We start from the raw sequence: 17,860 nt of genomic DNA, 5'->3' as shown, positions 1-17,860 counted from the left end.
AAATTGAAAAAATTGTCAATATCACAAACAATATCACTCATCATTTATCAGTGCACACAGCAGTAACTGGGCTCGTTTAAAAAAATTACGAGAAGGATCCATTATAAATTCCTACTAGGAAAGCAAGGTGTTTTCTCTATCTCTCCTTGCTACCACGTCTTTCTTATCCTGAGACCATAGCATATGCATCACACGAGTCCTGAGGGACAAGGCAGGCAGAAAAGGAGGAGGCTCTCAGATTTCTTGCCGCGATCTTGCTCATTAATCACACTGAGTGAACCTGTGCGTGGGCTTCTGTTCGCCTTTGCCATCAGGGTGGTTTCTAGCAGTCCATCATTCATAAGGCTGCGGACGCCAAAAAGGAACACAGACAAATTTCAATGCTGCATTCTCAACCCCGGAAAGTAAATGTGCGGTGGGCAGGGGCTGTAATTGAGATAGTTCCCATTCATATAAACATTGCAACTTATCTGATCAAATGGTTTTAGCCACAGGCGCTAGCACGGGGAGAAATGAGTGCTCAGATCTAAATAGTTCTGCCCAAGCACAAACAAACAAAGAGCCGCTTAGATGAAAACAGAAACACACACCCCCACGTCGAGCAACGACGTCTGGCTGTATTGTGCGGGGACACAGGCATAAAACATACACCACAAAAGAGCTGAACCTGACTGCGGTGACAACGCTACCATTCATCAACCACAGCATGCCTGCCTGACAGCACCTCCCACTGTGTGTGTGTGTCTGTGTGTCTGTGTGTCTGTGTGCGTATGCGTGCATCAGTGTGCGAAGGAACACTGAATATTTATTCATTTGCATGCAACTGCATAAAACGATGTGTGAATCTGGTTTGGACGATAAGGCTTTCTTTCTTTGCAGACTTGTATACATGAGTGACAAACACATAAAATAGGAGAATAGATAATAAAGCCAGACTGACGTTCTAACGTACCACATGGGACTACAAATTGTAGAGGGGGATGATGAAAACAGCACTGCAGATGATACAAACTAGGACATGTTAGCGCCATGTGCGCGCCATAAGGCTAAGCAATCAATATTACCAGTATCACTGATTAAGCATTTACAAGAAACATGCACCCATTTTTTTTCTATCCCTTCCCAGCACTTTAATAACTAGGAGTTAGTCATTACTACAACACCAAAACTCACTTCCCTCATCATCATCCATAAGCAGAGCACTCCATCATTAGGGGTGGAAATATCTCGGGACTTCACAATTTAATTTGATTTCAATTCTGGGTGCCACTGTGTGATTATAAAACGATTCTTTATGCACCTTTTTTCTTTTTATAGCCCACATTATGAATTTTCTTTCCTACATAATCGCTTGCTGCTTTAAAAAAAAAGGAAAAATACTAAGCTTTATATTCCCATTAGGGCTTTCAGCATACGTTTCAATGCTCAAATGTTTTTAATATTCATGTAGTTAAAGAAACAAAAATCCATGTTCAAATGTTTAAGGTTCCATATTCTACTTTTACTTGCATAACACAGCACAAGTCGATCAAACCATGCATTTCTCAACCATTCTGTGACTACATGACACTGGTTTCACTATGATGGCTCAATAGTTATGGCTCTGGGTTACTGATCAGAAGGTCGGGGGTTCAAGCCCACTGCCAAGTTGAGCAAGGCCCTTAACCCTCTCTGTTCCAGCTGTATCATGTGTGACCCTGTGATCTGACCCTACTTCCTAACATGCTGGGATATGCGAAGAAAATACATATAATACATACACACATACACACACTTAATCTAAGTAAATACACTTCAATGTAATGAAGTCATTAAAATTTGAATGCAATTTTTTAACTGCATGTATTTTTCCTTAGAAATACTTTCCATGTTTATAAAATTTATGCAAAAGCCCACGTAAGAGTCTAATTATGAGATTTTGTGCATGGAGGAAAAACCATTCAAGAGAGAAAATAATGCATCTAAGGATTGATTATTTTTCCTATCCCAATCCAAATGTAGTCTGAAAATATAGCATGGAATCCAATTTTCATTTTGGCACATTGCTTATGCTCTTGAATGAAAAGCAGAGATGAATAAGAGAGGCTGAAAAGTTAGCAGGGATTATGCTTTGGCAGGGTCGAGAGGACAGCTTGTAGAAAACTAACAATATAGAAACAGTAATCAGCCCTTAGTGGAGACGACAGCATTTGAAGCTGACTTTTGTGGGTGGATAATAATCTCAGGGATAATGAGATACATGAAGAAGAGCTTATGAGAGGCAGCAAAAGGTGGGAGTGCCCTAAATCAGGTGAGACTTTGAGAGAAAGATCCTGTATACATGCGCCTAGCTTTAGTCTCATAAAAGATTCAGTTGAACTCTGTCACACTAACGAGGCCTGTCTGAAACTTGTTAGCTCTGGAATTTTGTTGCACAAAATGTCTTCTTAAAGTTCAAGTTCAAGGCTACACACCCCCCCACACACATATCTCACACAAATATAACAGTACAGGTGTGTAATTCGGTTAATACATATTAACCTGAAAGGTGGGCAGAAAATGTAGCTGTAAGCCAACAAATTATGTTGTAATGCTGTTTAAAGTTGGAGGTCAGGGTTAAATGAAAGGGGAATTATCTAGGGGAAAGGGGAATGAAATGCTGTTCAAAATCATGTTGTACACATTCTGAACATTTAAAGACATATCCAGGGTTTACAAAATGCAGGAATGGCTTGGAATAAGATTTGGGGGGTGGGTTAATTTTAGCCACTACTGAGATAATTTTATTAAATGGACTCTAATGCCCCCATATTAGTAAGTATTATTGTAAGATCATATTTTCTGACTGCCATTTGTCTCCTGAATATAACAAATCATACAGTTCAGCTTTATAATAATTGTATCCTTACATATAACATAACGTATAAGGTTGTCCTTGCTAAGCAAACCAGAATTTAAATGGCGACATCAGAGAGAGATAGAGTCACCAATTTTAAATCACAGGGGTGGATAAAACATCAGTTTATTAGCTAGACCACTGGGCAAGTAAAAGATCCACCAAAGTGCTGCCAAGTACCGTGTTTTGGTTACCTGGAAGCTAGGCTAAAATGTGGTGGCTAACATAATATTGTAATGTATGGGGAGCTAGTTTGCTAGTTGAATGCATTAATACAAACTAAGGGAAACAAACAAATATACTTACATTTATTATCCTCTTTTAACATCATTTCTAATGTTGCACATCATGTTTGCACCCTAGACAAGATGTCAGCAAGTCGTGATTTGTTGTTGTCTTCACATCACATTTAATGATATTATTTTGACCAGTGTCTTCATTTTCTACATATTTGGATATATGACTGATTTGTTCCGAAATTCATTTTGCTCGGATTCATCAGCTCGGTTTCCCACACAACAGCATGTTTCTGATTCTGAAAAGACTGTCCATCATCTGTGCATGCTAATTAAATATTAGCAAAAAAAAAATTCCACCATCAACCTGATCTCACTTGAGTCGCTGTGTGTAGTGCAGGAGGTGATGGGATTCATAATTGTGCACTATATTTACAGCATGGATGCGCGTTACATCACCGTAAAGCATGTTAAGTTTAAACATACATACCAAATGAAAACTTGTTTTTGGGAAAGTCAGTAAGGAATAGTTTTTTCCTGGTTAATCCTACTGTTTCCTCTGGCAATTATAAACAAAAACAAATAGCCCAAACACAAAATCTGCTTTGTCCCAGTGCTAGATATTTGTCCACCCCTGGATCAATGTGCTGATGTATTGGTTTGGCGCAGAGTACATAATACATAGCAGCAAAAAAAAAAAAAAAAGGAAAAAAAAGTGAGTCTAATGCTAAACGTGTGAAACTGAGCAATCCTAGACAGCATTAAGTGATTATATAAATAGACATCCCAGCATGCTTTCAGCTTTTATCACTTTACACAAATAAAGTAATGATATTACTTTACAGATACTAGTATTCACTCTGTATTGAAGTCAAAGCATATGAAAATGCAGAGAATTATCAGCTTTTTCACAATCACAAAGCTAAGAAGCACACCTGGGTATATAAAAGTGAACCTATTCACTTTCCCAGTCTAAAGAGCAGGCAACCAGGTGTTTTGCTGGATGCAGATATGGCTTCTGTCCACTCTTGGAAAGGCCGCTATATCCTCCAGCTCTGTGAGGGGAGAGGTCACTTTCCCTGAGTCTTTCTTGAAATGGCACTCATCCCAAGACTGCGGTCCATTCACGAGCCAAAGAAAACAGCCCTAAGCGCTCTGCACTCTAATCAACCACTTCCATCCAGTATCTCCCCCTCTCTGCTCCCTACAGCCTGTAGTCATGTGGGTATGAAACCCTGTATAGGAAAGAGAAGAGACAGAGAAAGAGCAAGCAAGAAGCAATCTGAAAGTTTAAGAGAGAGACAGCGAGGGAGACAGGGAGCCATTGACATTAAAAGCTCCGTTAACCTTAAGTAAACATTTCGTCCAAGAGAGATCATGAGCCAACAATCTGCAATTAGGCCGAGCCACTTATATTCTGAATTAACGCATCATCTAATCTACAGTGGCTTATCGACTCCAGAAAGCATTACAATGCCTGGCCCACTGAGCCTGCCACAGGTACTAAAACAATGTGACCTGCAATGAAAATAAGTGTCAATGACTCTACGGCTGCTGTTGCAGTAGAACAGATGCTGGTATAGCATTTAATGTGCTTGCATGATAATGTAGCAATGTCCATTATTAACTGGACAGGGACTTTTGCTGTCATCACTGTCCAATACTGGATTTGAAATAACACAACTATGAGGTTAAAGTACAGACTCTCGGTTCTGATTTGAGAGCATTTACATCTATTTTGTAGAGCTGGGCAATAAAATAATCGATATTGTGAGAAATAACAGCAAAATGCACTTTTCAGAGATATAACATGTATTGGCATATCAGTTTCTAACATTTTAAAAAATAAATAATTACAAATTCTGATTGAAAGTAGCTGATTTTATGTGTATGAACCTTTAAAATAATTTTTTTATTCAAATGTATTTTTCCATTCCAATTTTAGGAAATGTATTTTTCTAAGCATTAAATAAAAGTATCATTAAATTCAGTCTTTTTAATGCAACAACTTTTTTGACAGTGTGCTAGCAGCCCTATATATTGTGATGCAAATCATTTATTGTAGAAATATTGTGATGATATGTTTGTCATATTGGCCACCCCTCTATACTGGATGAATTATATAGGAGTTACCATCATTTTTTTTCTATTTAACACCATGGCCATAAATAACTGGATAAATTATCCACCTTAAAGAAAACTTCCATCTTTAGTATTTGATTATAGATCAAGTGTTGGGGATCTCCACAGTTCATGGTCTTGCAATCTATTTTTGTTGTTATCTTCAGTAAGTGAAATGAATTGCCATATGGTGTAGGTGATTGATTTGGCCAGTCGAGAGCATTCCTTCCACTCTCGACAATACAAAAACTATAGCTGCTTTCATAGTATGTTTCAGGTCACTGGCCTGCTGTAGATGAAGTATTATCCATTAAGATGTGAGCCATTTGTTTGGATTTGTGTTAAAAATTAAAAATTGAGTTAAAATGCTTCAAAATGCTCAGTTCAGAATTCATCCCGCTGTTGCAGTTGGCAGTCTCATCAATAACGCCAAGAAATCCTGACACAATCATGCTACCAGTGTTTCCCAGATAAAGTGATATTCTTCGGATCATTGGCAATTCCTTTCTACTTTGGATCATTTTCCCTGGTTGAGAAACAACAGAGCATAAAAGTGTTCAATTACTTAGGGCTTCCAGAAATAGGTGTATAATCACCCTTAAATTAAAGCTAAAAAAACCTCACCTTTAAATTGAAGGGTAATTACATTTTTTATACGATTCACCCACTTCAGGAGAAATGGTACAATCAGTATACAATTACTTACAGTCTGCACACTATGTTATGCCCTTGCATTATAAAGCTCTCAAGTAAATGTCATAGATGGGTATAATTACAGACTGACATGTACTACATGCCAATTACACGAAACATTGAAGACTTCGACTTTTACAAGGACATAACAATGAATCACGGAATAGTCAATAAATCTCTATAATACTGTGTACCTACAGAAGAAGCTATAATATACAGGCAGGTTATATAAAATGGCACAGTCTGGAGAATGTTAACACCATTTAAGTGAACATTCCAGAAGCCATACAAAATCAACCAGGAGTCCTAGAGGTGGAATATCCCCCAGCCACCCACACATAAACACAGAGTCCTCCCCTAAGTCTATGTTCACTGAGTGAACACAATCTAGGTTATGTACGTACAAGGGCACTGGGATGGCTGCGGTCGGCAGGAACTGAGGAATGTGGGTAAGAGTCAAGGGGTATGGGTCGGCTGAAGCTCACTGGAGCAAGAATTTGTCAGCAGAACAGACACTTAAATAGAAAAATGGGAGGGGTAAAAGTACAGGGGGACAGTGGCATTGTTTAATCGAAAACCCTTTGCAGGACATTCCCAACGAACTGACATATAGTTTCATATAGGACATTTTTTTATGTGATATGAGGTTTCAATTTTACTCATTTAAAGAGTAAACACTTGCATAACAGCTTCAGTATGCTGTTCTAAATTATGATGTAAACTCCACAAAATACTATAAAGACTACATAGTAAAATTATATATATATATATATATATATATATATATATATATATATATATATATATATATATATATATATATATATATATATATATATATATATATACACACACACACACACACACACACAATACTGTGCAAAAGTCTTAGGCACATGCAAAGAAATGCTGTAGAGCAAAGATGCCTTCAAAAATAATGAAATTAAATGTTTCTAAATTAGAAAAAAAAAATACTATAAAGAGCAGTAAACAGTAATAAATGAAACAAAGTCAATATTTGGTGTGATGATCCTTCGCTTTAAAAAAAAAAAATAGTAGTCTCAGGTACAATGTGTGCAGTTTTATAAGGAAATGAGCTGTAAGTGTTACTGAGCATCTTGCCGAAGCAGCCACAGTTCTTCTGGAGACTTTGACCGTCGCACTTGCTTCTTATTTTTGCAGCAAAACCCAGCAGCCTTCATTATGCTTCATCAGCCTTCATTATGTATGCATTATGTTGTCTGAAAATTGGTCTCTTATGTAATATGCTGCTTTCTTTACTGACATACAAACATTTTTCTGTAACATTTAATTTTGTGCTGGAAAACTAATGTTTGGAAATCTAAAATGTTTTTGTACTGAATCAATAATGTAGAGGTCATAAAATAAAAATCTATAACAAAGTTTGTACTAAAAAAAAAAAATAGGGTGCCTAAGACTTTTGCACAGTACTGTATGTATGTATGTATGTATATACAATTGAACTGAATTGAATATATATATAAAAGATACTGTAAAAAATGCATTCAGCTAAAAAGTTAACTAAAAAAATGGCAAAAATGATCATCACAAGCTCACTACACAAGGAATGGCTGTTTCATTTAGTTCAACCACTCAACAAGAAATATAAGACTGAAAAGAAAAAAAAAAAACATTGAAAATAGTTTAACAATATCTTGTTAAACTATTTTATTGATCAAGTAGTGTAGTTTAAGAAATGTAGTCTACATTGTTTTAATACATCAATTCAAAAATATAGGACTATTAAGAGGGAAACAATGTAGTGTTTACTCAGTCAATAAAAAATCTTAACCCTTTACAAGCTATCTAATTTCATCTTACTATGAGCAACTATTTAAACTGATCCACAATGAAGACGTGTGGTCAGTTTCACGGTTTGTTTCAGAGAGTGACTTTTCCAAACCCCTCCAATCTCCGAAGCCTGTTCAGATTGAAGCATAAATCTGGCACCATTTAATGCCTAATAAGTGTAATTACCACGATTTATTCTGTAGTCACAGGTTGGTGTCTGAGCTTGTATGGTCTGCAGTTTGAATCTGCATTTTGGGATGCAAATACATGAATCTAATGCGAATAACATGATTAGGACTGGAGGGAGGGAAAAGCCTGCGACAATTTAGAACAATCATGGGTTAAGATGCGCTGTGGAAAGCAGATTTGTTTCTCTGCCATACACTCAGTGCTGCCAAAATGTATTCTGAATCAGTGAGAGGGGCTTCAATTTCTGTATAAAAAGACCCCCAAAAATCCTTTTTTCTGTTGCAGCTGTCATAAAATCACACAAAATGCACATGCATATGCAGTTGGCTATCATTTCAAACATGTCCGATCCCACACAGGGGGAAAAATCTGCATGTTTAAATTCATTAGCTACGCCTCAGTCAGAAGCCTATAGATTACGGCTAATTAAGTAGCTTAACATGGCTTTAAACCCACACAGAAAAATTATGCATCATCCTGCTAAAGATTTTGATCCGACTGCATTGTACAAATGTGTACAAACAAATATATGTATGTTCTCTCTTTTCACTTGAATCCTAAAGATTAGCATAATGCACATCCTTGACAACTATTACAGACATGCTAACAGGCTTGTGTCTCTGAGACCAGTGCTAAGACATATTAGCATTATTGACAGAAAAAGAGGCCCTCTGAACAAATGGTTCTCTGCTGGAATGTTTGTCTGTTGCAACATTTTAGAATAGTAATTTTTAGCATTGTACAAATGTTATCATGACACCAAGTATGCTCATGCTTAGCATGTCACGTATTACTATAGCTTGTGTTAATGTCTCTGAGAAAACAGAGCAAGGTGAAATGCTGAAAGTCGTCATGATACGACATTTGATCACAGTGTTAGCATTAGCAAATGAGAATTGTTTCCAGTAGAGGAAACAAGATTCCTCAACAAACAAGATCTGTAAGGGTGGGTCAGTACATGTAAACAATACAACTATTGTTTAGCAGTGCACAGGTGACAGCCAGGATGCTAATGATAAGTATACTATTAAGCAAAGGTGATATTTCAATGTGTAAACACAGCCAAGTGAATAGACTCTCACTGTGTGCAGATCTGTAATTAGCCCAAATTTAATGGGCGGTGATAAACGACGCACCTTGCTTCCCAGAGCTTTCGTCTCATGCCATTTCTTCTCTGCCTGTGTTTAGGCAGCTTAATTCTTTTTGTCTCTGTAAGTGACAACGCTCTTTCTTCACAGGTTTTGCAGGCAGTTTCGGCTTAGCCTGTTTGCAAAAGCAGGTGAGATTCCTGTAGAGTTCGCTAAGGTGGGTGTTAACAGCAGAATGGCTTTAACCACCGCCTTTAGCACAACACAGTACCTCCTGACATCATGGAGAACAGACAGAACGATGGCTGTTTTGGAACCGGTTAGTCCTGTTGGCCGACATAGTAACTGCCAGAAACACACAATTCAACCTGAAAATGTACACATCTAGAGGTTTATGTTTCTGATAAGTGTTTTAAATCCGGCTGTCAGAAAAGTCTTAAAGTGCAAGCAACAAACATGATTAAAAACGGACTCATCTAAAGGAGGCAGACTCTAATAATTTGCACTTTTATGAATCAGGGCTTTTTCAATTTGTCAGATCAGTGAATAGACCACAAATATTACAGTCATAGTCGCTTGCAAGCATTAGCCAGGCTTGTGTTGAACTTTTCTGTGCCAAAATGTCAGGCTTACAACCTCAGTGCAGGTCATAGTCATCATCGAACAAACAGGGTTAAAGCTTTGTCTTCGTTCTCACCCAACACAATATTAATCTGTGTAATATTGCTATGCTTGAACAGTATTGACCCACAGATGAAAGGGAACTGCTACACATGGGTAACAATAACTCCAGACACACAGCATGTGTCATAAATTTAACAATTTGACTCTAGCAGGGAAGTTGTAGCACTTCTGTTTTGAGGCAAGGGTGATGTTTTTCACAGTGCTGTGAAGTCCAGCGGTGGAAATATACATGCTTTCATTGCTTCAGGCAGCAGACTACTGGCACCAGCAGAGAACCTTGTAGTCTGTCACAGTATCATTCCCTTCCTCTGTCTCTCTCAGTCTGCTGTTTTCTACATTCCTCTACAGCATAGTAAAAAGACATGTCATGCCAATCTGCTAGATATTACTCTGCTTTATTTACTAGTGTATGTCAAGTAACTCCAGAGGAGGGTATATCTAACAGTGAAACAAACCCAGACCTGGTAAAGGCACCAGAATCTGTCAGAAATGTAAAAATATATATATATGAACAAAACAGCAGAGCAGAAGTGGCAAATCATGGCAAAAATAGCTACAGCTGCACAGTCAAAGGAGCCAGAATAGGACACAAACTGGGAGCCATTTTTTAAAATTGAGCAAGTACCATTGGGAAACAAGCTTTCCGGCAAACAAAAGTCCCATCAAGATCCAAACCCAAAACCAGAGATTTATGCCTGGGTTTTTACACTGATGTGGAAAAAGCCCCAACAAATCCAGAACACCATGTTTATTTCCTCCTGTTCAGCCTAGTCCCGGGACAGCTACCCGCCTTCGGAATAACTACGGGCCCAGTGCGGACACAACCGTCACCTTTGACCTCTAAAGCCTCGATCCAGGATCTGCTGAGCAACAAGGCCTACACTATGGGAGACTACAGGAAGTGTGAGAGATTAGACTGTATGTGTGTGTGTGTGTGTGTGTGTGTGTGTGTGAGTGAGAGAGAGAGAGAGTGTTCATATTACTAAACGTCAGCACATCTTTGGGTCACTGAAAGGCTAGTCACAATCACTGTGAGAAGAAAACTGCATGAAGACAACATGGCTTCCAAACTCTTGTACTGTAACTCTGACCTGGCCCTGTTTTGTCAACACACACAGCAGGCAAGTTGCAGCATCAAACTGACAGCATGGAAGACAAAGCCAGTCAGAAACATGAAAACTCTAAAGGCAGTACCGGACAATCAGCATTCCAGCGCTGACATGTTTCATGTAGGTTTTTTTCTACTTGATAAAACGCCTCTGTTCCTCCTCAAGACACAAAACTGTAATTAAGTAAGTGTGGTATGTGGCAAACTCTATTTTAATTCCTCTACTTGACTTAATCTTGACTTATGAGATATGTATACATCTTGAGCTCACTTTTTTTAATCTTTTTGATACTTTAGCAAAAGTAGCCTTATAGTAAGAGACCAAACAGTAGGCTAAGTAAGACAAGTAAACAAGAAAAAGGTACAGGTAATATCAGGTCACCAGGTGCTAAATATTAACACAACTGATTTCAAAGCCTGTGGAAATGACATGGAAAGTTTAGTTAAAGCTTTTTCATGCATAGGAAAAGAAAGTTTCATGAATAACACATAGTTCATGCATGTTTTTTTTTCAGAAGTATGTCTGCAACTGCTTGTTTTAGAGTTTAAACTCTTGATAGAGCAGATGCAAGCTCTGTTCCTCATTCTACCTAAAATTAATAAGGATATGTGAAATAAATAAATGTTTTTCCCCCCCGACACTCTTGCACACAAAAATGAAACAAAATGCACCCATTTTGGTGTGCAATAGCCTTAGCAAGACAATACCCAAAGTTACTCTTAATATATATGTTTATGTGATGGTAAGCATTTTCCTGAATATCTTAGATACCTGTTAGTTAAATATCAGTGGCCACTCATACAGCAGTAAAAGCCTCCAAATGATTATGCTTCCTGTTTGTCCTGGCAAGAAACTGGAAATGAGCTGCTGGAGTCTTGTCAAGTGCGGAATGAACAGGAAACACAAAAGATAACGTTTATTGCTGGGTAATAGGATGGTATAATGACAATATTGCAATACATTATGTCACAATACACTTTTCCGAGTTATTATGGCTATCATCAGTTATTTTTATAACAATCACAAACTCAGATTAGAAGAAGTAGATAAGATGTTACAATTTTGTAATGAATCATTTTCCATTTTCTCCTGTACAGTGTAAATTTATTTTGCAGCTGTTGAACAGAAATATCATTGCACTAAGATGGGGCTTTTAAAATGCAACATTACAATTTTGCTGGCTATAATTATGTCAACAAACCTATATATTGTGATGCGGATCATGAATCGTAGAAATGTCAAGTCTCAGGATATGATATTTTTGTCATATTGCTCACCCCGTTACACTGATAAAGAAACAAAGGTGCTCTATTCTTTTCTTTCCTTTTTTTTTTTTTTTTTTTTATAAACATGACATTTTGTGCAGTAGTAATAAGCAATGAACCACTGTTACATCATTCATTTACTAGATGAAAAAACTGAAATGATTGGGTAGTGATTGTTTCTTGCACAAATAATAGCCCATTTCTTAGTTTTTTTGAGTAGGAGTTACAGTAAAAGTTTTTCTCTGATTGAAATCAGATACACATTTTTTTTTAACTAGTACACCTTTAAGTAACGATAATTAGGTTATGTTCAATTCTGAAATCATGCACAGTGACAGATTGATATTTCTGTTCAAAATCCTTTGGGGTCAATCACCCACAGGCGCCAGCATCTATACAGCTTCAATAAAACATACTAGGTGTTTGCTGATTGTTTTCACTTTTGTAATAGCTTTTTGCTGTGCTGTTCTATAAAGCCAGACAGGTCACCCAAACAGCTGTGTGTGTGTGTGTGTGTGTGTGTGTGTGTGTGTGTGTATATATATATATATATATATATATATATATATATATATATATAAATATATATATAAAAAAGAAAGGACATACTGTATCCGGACCAAGTCATTGGGGGCAGGACATAGCCACGCAACAGAGGCAACTACTTCAAGCCTGACTGCAGAGATTACATTTTAGCAGCTAATGGAGGTGGAACTAAATAAACAAGAATCTATTTCCTCTTGCCCTGTTGGAAGAAATGGAATAATAAAAAAAAGAGAAAAAAGCTTTTTGCCAGTCCGGACAGTACTTGACTCCTTGCCCTATGTGAAGCCAATTCATCTTCCCTTGCCACTGTGCCTCTCGGTTTTATGGCTGCCTTCCCAGATTGCGCACGCCAGCGAGTACATCATTAGCTATATGGTGCCAGGCTGACAACCCATTGCTGAGTCGATCGATACTGCCGTGACCGGCACCCTTGCACACAATCGTGCTTAGTCATCGACCAGTGGCCTGGACAGGCGTGAGATAAGAAATGTGTCAAAAATGTCTCTCTTATGTGGTAGCAATGAGAAGTGACAAATGTACACACATAGCAGTCTCTTCAGGAAACTTTCATTCAAAAAGTCATTTCTGTCATTTCATAACAGAAATATTATACACACACACACACACACACACACACACACACACACACACACAATTGCAAATAGAGATCTTTTCTAGTCCTTATTTGATTAAACGGTGGTCTTCTGAGAGGTTGTTTTTATACCATGCTGATGCAATTGCTCCACCCTTGTGGTCACTGAATTTGCACAGAAGGCACTAGCAGTGTTAAAGGCCACCACAGTGGACAAAGAACGCCTAAAACAGTGGGGCCAGCCCAATGGCTTCTGTCAAGTTAGCACTCCTCAGTCTGGGTACACACTAGAAACCAGGAAAGTGGAGATTTTACTTTTAGGGTTTGGAATGGGATGCATAGGCTGACCGTGCATTCATACTAGCAAGTGAGTCACTCACGTCTCTTGTAGTTTGTCTTTTGAGGGCACGTAGCGACTGCTACAGTTGTCGCTTGTGCAGTATCCAGCATTTTTGTTTTGTTTATTCCAATGAGAAACAGGAGTAGCTCCCTATGCTTTCTTAAGCTAAGTAGTTAAACACAAATGAAAGAATGAACTAATGTGAAAAGTGTGAAAAATGGTTGTTATAGCATGTTACGTGCTGGGCTTCATACTAGCTTCGTTGTAAGTTTAGCAAAACAAGCTAAGTACACCCACTAGAGACGACAATGATATCTGCTACTTCCTAACAAGCTTTATTTTTCTTCATAATGTCTCTCTACACATTTAATTGAAGGGCATACATGACAAGTTTTTCTTCCATTTTTGCACGTCAAACAGTAAATGGAAATATAATTGCAGTTAGAAACCAAGGTTGTGAGTGAGGAACTGAAGAAGCGTCAGTCAATAAACGCCACAAGTGGTCCGCGGAATCATTCAAGCCAATGATCTGGATTTGCTGCTTTACCACATTGTACCTAATTTGCATAGAATTAAGAAAATCTCAGTTCAAATGCTGCTTTGCTGCTTGCCACTGTCACTGAAATCATGGCTCTGGGTCATGCATGTGCAGAGAAAATGAATGATCGTCTGTCGCTTGCTAGGGTGAACATAGGGTGAGAGAAGTGACAAGCCTGACAAACATTGCCAAAGCTTTTAGTCTTGTGCATATCATATTTTCTTGTCTATTTTCCCCCTCGTCATCATACAGCTACCTACTATCTACCAGTGATTAAACCTGCCATCTTTAATTACACTCTGGAACTAGAGTCCCGCCATGTTCACTCACACAGGCAGGTGGGAGTGACAGTCGCAATTAAGTCATCAGACTGTAGAGGTAAATATGTGAATACTGCACAGCCACTGTTCATCTCCATCAAATCAAATTCATCATCGAATAGAAATGAATCGTTTACCAGGCAAGATGGAGAATCCAAACAACCCACTGCTTCACAACATTTCCTGTGAAATAAAGATCACCATTTTGAGGAAAACTGAACACTTTAGTTTCAAGTCTTCACTGACTGGTATCATGTTGAAGCATAAACCACACAGATAAGCAATAATGTTGGGGATATCTCCCACAGAGAGAGCTAGATCCAGCCAAGTCTCTCTCATACTACAGTCTACTGCTTCTGAACATTGGCTCACACACTGCCTCTCTCCCACCCCCCCATACCAGGGGCATCTTTGGTGGACATCCTGCAGGAAATGGTGGCGCTGAAGGGGGGAATCCCACCAGGAGCAAAATTACAGGAGGAACTCGAGAGGAAAAGGAGGCCAAGGGGAAAAGAAAGAAATATTGCAGGAAGAGAAAGAAACCATTGCAAGAACACCTTTGAACAGCTTTCTATAGGGCTTAAATGTTTAACAGAATAACACAAAGCCTAAGCAAATCACAGCAGTTATACCCTAAGAACAGGGCGGAAATAAATGGGAGGTGGCCATGACAACGGTCCATTCATACCTTATCACATTTTTGGCGTGAGCAAAATTCCCAACACACCTGCAACAGAGATCTATTGCATGGGGTGGAACCAGGGCTCGGCCTGTGCCTGCACATATCCTTTTCTCCTTCACTCCATCTGTGCTCTCTGTTTCTTCCACTCTTGCACTTTCTACCCATTAAAGCTCCTCTTGTCCACAGGTAAAATGCTGAGTCACTATGAGACACACTCAGCGCCATCAAGTGAATGCAGAAGGGACAGAATATTGACAAAACTCATTATCCAATCCAGTGCACCAGCACAGCTTCAGGAAATAGGAACACAGAAAAGTGTCTGTCTTTACTGCCCTCTAAAGCACCATCACTGCGTATAGTTTTTGGCCCGTACATGTCTCTACTTCTTGGCTGACACAAGTTACAAGGAGAGCAGGACTGCAAAGAAGGCCATAACTACACAACGTCCATATGTCCTGTGAGTACATCACCATGGACACCATTCTTTAAAACAACGTGGCCGTCCATTGTTACAAAGACCGATGGCGGGTGATTTGAAACACTCCGACAATGGATAGCTGCTTTTCTTTAGAAGAGAGAGTGCCCTCTACCCCTCCCCCAAAAGGCCAGTGCAGATGTGATCATTTGTGGTGAATGCGTACACCAGCTCTAATCTGGTCTTTTGGGGACGTGATACCCATTAAAGTCGTATGACCATCATCGTATTGATCCCAGAGTCCTCTGAGCTTTCTAGTAGCCTTTTTTTCAGAGCATTATTGGCTGTTAATGTTGGTTCATATCGAATCCCCCTGTTGCACAGCACTCCCTGGTAGTAATGTGTTATCAAAAGATTCGGGGCATGGGGAGGTGTCAGGAGAACCCATTCAACTCCAGCAGATTTCTTAATGGAAATTCAGCCTCCTCATTACAAAATGCAAGCTTCCTTCTAGTGTAATCCACTCTCGAACAAGGCAGCCATTCAGAACAGGAGCAGTGTAATCTGGGGTAGACATTCTAAAGCGGCTAAAATTAGGTCCTCGCTTTATCAAACACAAGCACCCAATTAAACTCAAATCTGTTAATTTTTACAATAAGCAAACCCTTTACAAACATTTGTGTGCGTAATGGCATCAAAAATATATACTTCAGAATGTCTGATGTTGAAGGAAAGTCTATTAGCAGAAGTGTTAAACACTGGATGAAATTGAGACTAGGCAAAGATTGTGAGTGAGGGTGCGGTCAAGACTTGTACGGACTAGATTCACAGGCCACCACCTGCTTCCGCAGAATGAAAACCGAATGACTCCCTGACCTGAATGAGGCGGCTTTGGCTCACGTGGAGGCAGAATGACGCAACATCTAAAACGGTATGAAATGTGTTTGAACCGCTCCAGCAATTATAAGATATTAAGAGGTTATGGTCAGCCAAAAGAACAAACTAATTCTCCAGTAACCAGGTAATAAGATAACTCAGACAAACAGACAGACATTAGATCAGGTAAATGTCAGATAGTAATAATGGTTTACAGGATTATTCACAGATCATTAGGTTGTTGGATGCACCAGAGCAGCTTCTGCCTCTGCAAATGGCACATTTATTAACAAAAATGAAATGAATATGGAAAAGATCTGCAAGCCAACAAATGGTTTAATTAATGCTTAAGTCAATCCCTAAAGCCTTAATATTTGACTCACTATGACAAAGTCTTTTGCAGCACTAACACTTGTCCACAAACAGAGCAACCTGGTTGTAAACACACAAATCTGAGTTGCCTGGGTAACTGAAGTGCACACAAGCAGGAATACATGTAAGCAAGATACAGATAAAGCTGAGGAATGAGAGATTAAACTCACATAAGCCCCTGATTCCTTTTATCATGCATTTCCATCAGGCCACTCAGAGAGAAAAGCTGCTCCTAGAACACTGATTGCAATTGTGGATGAAGTAATGCTTAAGAAAAAGATTTATTAAAAAAAAAAAAAAAAAAAAAAAACCACTTACATTCCCTGTTGAAACCTATTTACGACTACAGCTGGGAGGAAAATCATTTTTGAAAACGAACACGGCGTACAAACTATGTGCAGTCCTGGAAGGTCATTCACAATGAAACAGGAACATGCTGTTAATATTCCACCATCAAGCTGTATGTTTGCTGTAACACTGAGAGCCAACCAGAGAGATAAAAGATATGACAGAAATGTGTCAGTGGAAAACAAGCTTTAATTTTACTATGAAATTTAGACTAAGCATTTCAGCCATATGTTGTTTGGTTCCTACTCTACAGAACATGCCAAAAGCATGGGTGTGGTCAAGCAATGCAGATCTACACCTTGTATAACCAACTCAGCACAGAATTTTGAAGAGGCAAAGAATTTCAATAATATCCCAGGGTCAGATACACACATGAATTTTACTAATCATTTACAGTTCAAAGTAAATTTGTAAATAGCCAATCTGATCTGAGGTATTAATCATGCTGAAAAAATAAAATACTGATCTTCCCCCTGCATATTTTTAGGGGCAAATCTTTGAGTCTATATGTGCATGTGAAAAGAAACGAGATGACAATAAACTTGCTATATCCATCTTCATATCCATACTCGAGTACAACATGCTGAGTAAGTGAATGTGAATGTTCTCCCCCTGTCCACACTGACATTACACCTATTCCAACACCTTATGCTGTATTTTCATAAAATTACATAAGTGCCACAACAGTTTTTTGTTTAATGAATGCTTGGCCAGATGGGAGAATATGGTTAGGCAGTCTCACTACACACTCGCACACAT

The 17,860-nt window shown here is 38.6% G+C and overlaps 1 protein-coding gene across 2 annotated transcripts in view; it reads right to left on the bottom strand.

The window, feature by feature from the left end:
* Window positions 1-17,860, bottom strand: part of arhgap35a (Rho GTPase activating protein 35a) — a 70,382-nt gene that overhangs the window by 50,143 nt on the left and 2,379 nt on the right. Inside the window, exon 2 of one of the 2 annotated variants that reach the window (XM_034310740.2) lies at window positions 11,579-11,681. The exons of the other annotated variant lie outside the window; for it this stretch is intronic. The gene's annotated coding sequence lies outside the window, so the exon portion shown is untranslated. The remainder of the gene's footprint in view (window positions 1-11,578; window positions 11,682-17,860) is intronic. 2 annotated transcript variants of the gene reach the window in all.

This window comes from Pangasianodon hypophthalmus, chromosome 14 (genome assembly GCF_027358585.1).
Source record: "Pangasianodon hypophthalmus isolate fPanHyp1 chromosome 14, fPanHyp1.pri, whole genome shotgun sequence".
In the NCBI taxonomy this organism is placed as follows: Eukaryota; Metazoa; Chordata; class Actinopteri; order Siluriformes; family Pangasiidae; genus Pangasianodon; species Pangasianodon hypophthalmus.
Note: the sequence above shows the minus strand (reverse complement) of the source record. Positions and strands in the feature narration are given on the sequence as shown.